The following is a 4698-nucleotide window of genomic DNA, read 5'->3' as shown; positions in this document are numbered from 1 at the left end:
CGCCCTCCGTCGCCGCCTGCCGACGCCCCGCCGCCCGCAAGCCGCCACCACCGCAGCGCCTCACCGCCGCCTCGCCGCCGCCCCGCCGCCGCAGCCGAGCCCCACCGGAGCCTCGCCGGAGGTTTACATTGCTGCCGCCGTCGTTCGGTTTAATTTTAAAACCGGTTCGGTTTTTTTAGAAAACCCTAGGTTTTTTTAGAATAAATCGGTTTGCCGGTTTTCTCGGTTGAATTACTTAGCGGATGTTCGTCTGTATGTTCGTTTTAACGAACGGTGTTCACTCATTAGCCGCAGACAGCGAATGTTCGTTCGTTAGCCTGTTCGTCAGTTTTTCTTTTTCTCGGATTTTCCACGATTATTTCCTATCATGATTTCTGATCCGATTTTCGTTTTAGTTTATCTTTTCGCTCATTTATCAGAATCAGGCGATTCAAGCGCCTAGATCTTTGTCTCGGCACCCTCTTTCCATTTAACCAACTTGAACAAGATTTTAATACAGTAAAATTTGACCTTAGTACAGATTAGTAATCGGATCTTGTTTCTTTTGCAATTTGAGTTTCGTTGCTCCGTTTGATTTGATTCTTTTTGCAAACCTGAGTTCTTAAGTTGAACTTTCAGGTTGGATCTCTTATTTGAGTTTTACCCGTGCTTCTTTGCTTGATTGCTTATGTATGATGTATTTTGTTTGCGATAGAAACACCCGGAGTGCGAAGCATGCTACTACGAGTCTCCAGGTTTTGCGGATCATCAGCAAGGCAAGTAACACTTTGATCATAACCCCTTTATCACCCAGTTTTTATGCATTAGTTTCAACCCTCAACATTGCATGGTTAGTACTTGATAACATGTGGGATTGGGAAGTAGTTGACGAGGTAGAACATGTTGCCCTGTTATTATTAAACCCTTGGGAGTTGCTTCTACGTATTGCTTATATTGCCATGATATGCCCGTAGACATGGTTTGGGTGAGTGAATCCATGACAGATGTGAGATTGTCAATTAATGGTTCAACTTAAGGTGGCAACTTTAATACACATCTGGGTGGATTGCTTGTCGGGCACCTGGAGAATCCAGTGTTGTCCTAGGATATCCCGGAGTACCCGTGTGATAATCCTATGGTCCGCCACCCAGGCTCAAAGGGAACTGAGATATTTCATGCTAGAAACTTCTGTGTGCAGCCACAAGCTATTATGGGCTCTAGCATAGTTGAGTAAGTTGCGTGAAGCTCTTGAAGAGGTAGACTAGCAGGTAGTGGGTTGTAGGTGGTATAGTCTATCCGGAGTAGAGAGTTAATGCTTCTGAAAAACTGTGTCTCGGTCATCCGTTTCTCAAACATTATGTAGTGCAAGAAATCCAACGGAGGAGATAGAGTCTTGTGGGGAAAAGTGCGCAAACCTCTGCAGAGTGTACAAACTAATCATGGTTAGCCGTATCCCCGGTTATGGACATCTTGAGTATCTAGTACTTGGATTATCATATGTATCTCATCACTCTAAATTAATATTGTTGGGTTGATAATTACTTTTAAATGGGGATTGAGTTGGAGGAACCTTCTCAATGATGTTTCAACTACCATGATAGTTAAATAAAATCTATTCTTTTATTGTAGGGAAAAATTGGCTTTTCACAAAACTTTAACCATAGAGCTTTCCACCAGCCAAATATGCATATAGTGATAGCATTATTTTGTTCTTGCTCTACTGTGTTACATTGCCAGCATATTCCATGTGCTGACCCGTTTTCGAGCTGCAACGTATTATGTTGCAGACTTTTCAGACGAGGAGTAAGGTTCGTTAGGTCGTTGCCGTACAACTCAGCTATGCCGTTGGAGTTGATGGACTCACTTTATCTTCCAAGCCTTCCGCTGTTATCGTATTAGATGGCCTTAAGCCATATTTATTGTAATAAGTTGTCTTCTGAGACATTCGATGTAATAAGTGTGTGATTGCTACTCTGTTATAAATCCTTCGAGTACTGTGTGCGTCAGCATTACCGATCCAGGGATGACACTGAAGCACAGAGACTTGACCGTTTGAGGTCGGGTCGCTACAAACACCTGCTTTTATGTTTTAGCTCTCCGACATCATGCAAAGTTATCCTCTTCATACCCATAACGTAGTTTTATTTCTCGTTTCTAGTTGGAAGCAAATGTTCAGTGTACGTAGAGTCGTATCAGTGGCAGATAGGACTTGAGAAAATATTGATCGTACCTTTAGCTCCTTGTGGATTCGACACTCCATACTTATCACTTCCACCTTTGGGAATTGCTATGATGATTCCCTGCACTTGGGGATTATCAGTTGCCAAGTCAGTGAAGTGCAGTATGCGATGGCGGTTGAGGGCGTTGAGGATTCCTTTGTCTGTGCAATTATTGTGGAATTCTAAAATCGCGTCCTCGTCGCGGCAACCTTTAACCTTATCCTTGACAACGAGGAATCTAGCCCAGAAGTGATGGACTGTTTCCTGAGGCTGTTGTTGTACGTGCATGAGGTCGCATATATCTGGGGGACCGGGATTGCTTGGCGAATATTGCTTGTGGTGGGTGGGTGGCATTAAATCCGAACCCTAGCCCAATGTGGAGTCCGAAGTTTGAAGAATTTCCGAGTTTATCGAACCGGGATGTCCAATGATTCCTTAGGCTCAACGTCCGATTCTAACTTCAAACGACCGGGAGTGTCACCCCGCAGACAAGTATCCGGCTCTATGAGCTCAGAAATCCAAACATAGCTTGTTTTCAGTATACGTGAAGAGCTGTTGTTGCTTTGCTCCTCTACGACCGCTATCTGATGGGTGATCGGCGAAGATTTGATTTCTCTCCGATCGGGTTTAAGCCCAATCTGATCATAGTCCATAGCGATTCCAAGGCGGCGATGCTATCTAGGAGTTCGTTGAAGCACGACAAATCCGCCGGATCCATCTGCTTGGAATATTCGGAGTCGATACGGAGACGATTTTCGATGACTTGGGAAGTCATCATCGACTTAAAGGCCAAACGGGAAGCCATGGTAAAGCTGCCCAGCCGGAGGGTTTGGCCTGAGGCCATGGCTCCTCCAGAAGTGATGCCGTCCTTGATAACAAGGCGAGCCATCAATCCTGTTGTCGACGCAACAGAGGAACTCTCAATGAAAGCACCAATGTCAGTGTCAAAACCGGTAGATCTCGGGCAGGGGGTCCCTAACTGTGCATCTAAGGATTGATGGTAACAGGAGACAAGGGACACGATGTTTTACCTAGGTTCGGGCCCTCTTGATGGAGGTAATACCCTACGTCCTGCTTGATTGACTTTGATGAGTATAGGGGTTACAAGAGTTGATCTACCATGAGATCGTAATGGCTAAACCCTAATCGTCTAGCCTATATGATTATGATTGCCTCTACGGACTAAACCCTCAGGTTTATGTAGACACCGGAGGGGGCTAGGGTTGTATAGAGTCGGTTTATAGAGAAAGAAATATTCATATCCACATGCCAAGCTTGCCTTCCACGCCAAGGAGAGTCCCATCCGGACACGGGAGGAAGTCTTTTGTCTTGTATCTTCATGACCCATTAGTCCGGCCCATGTCATATAATCCGGACGCCCGAGGACCCCTTAATCCAGGGCTCCCTCACCAATCCTGAGAGACGCATAGCACTATGCATTTTCGAACTTTTTGGTAACTTGTTGCCAAAGGGGGAGAAATGTATAGATCATAGGCTTCGAGAGAGAGTGTTTTGCTTCTTTGTCTCTCTTGCCTTTTGATTGAACTTTATTGTGTGCTTGGTTGATACTCTATGTCTGTGTGAGATACTTGTGTGATCATGTGTTTGATCATATGCTACTTTAATGTTTGCTTGGATGAAATTATCCTTTATATCCTTATATGATCATTCACTTTGCTTGGTGATGAGTGCATGTTTTAATTCATACCATTTTGAGCGCTCCACCAAGATGTATGTGACATGGAAGAGTGACCCATGATCCTAATTGATTGTGCATTTACGTTCAAAAGCAAATCATAAATAGTGCACAAATTTAGGGGGAGCTCTTGCTTATCACATACTTCTCAAAGCGACGATGCATTTCAATCTTATTATCATTTGTCGAAGATTTGATCTATATGTTGTCATCAATTACCAAAAAGAGGGAGATTGAAACTACAACTATCCCTGGGTGGTTTTGGTAATTACTAACAACATATAGCTCATTGAACTAATACTACTAGAATTAGCTTATTTGTCGTCTGCCAACTCTTTGCCGTCCGCTGGCTGACGGCAAAGAAGGTCTTTGTCGTTAGCCTTCTTTGCCGTCAGCCACACGAAAACGGACGGCAAAGATGTGGCTGATGGCAAACAAGGACTTTGCCATCACCCAATTCTTTGTCGTCCGCTGGCTAACGGTAAATAATCTTTGCCGTCCGCTAGCAGGCGGCAAAGAGGTGGGTGGGTCCAGTTATTGTTTAACCAACTCAAGCCCACCGGCCCCACCTCTTTGTCGTCCGCAAGTGGACGACAAAGAATATTTGCCGACCATTGGCTGACGGCAAAGAGGCGGGTACGTTAACGGCCATCCCACCCCATCCTCTATCTCTTCTCTCCACTCTCTCATTCCCTCCCCACCCACACCCGCGTCGCCGCTGCCGACCCCGTCTGCCGTAGCCGGCCACCCCGCACCCTTCCCCTACAGCGCCCTGACCTCCACCGCACCCCCACCGCCCCTTCC

Source organism: Triticum dicoccoides, chromosome 4A, assembly GCF_002162155.2.
Source record: "Triticum dicoccoides isolate Atlit2015 ecotype Zavitan chromosome 4A, WEW_v2.0, whole genome shotgun sequence".
Classification (NCBI taxonomy): domain Eukaryota; kingdom Viridiplantae; phylum Streptophyta; class Magnoliopsida; order Poales; family Poaceae; genus Triticum; species Triticum dicoccoides.
Note: the sequence above shows the minus strand (reverse complement) of the source record.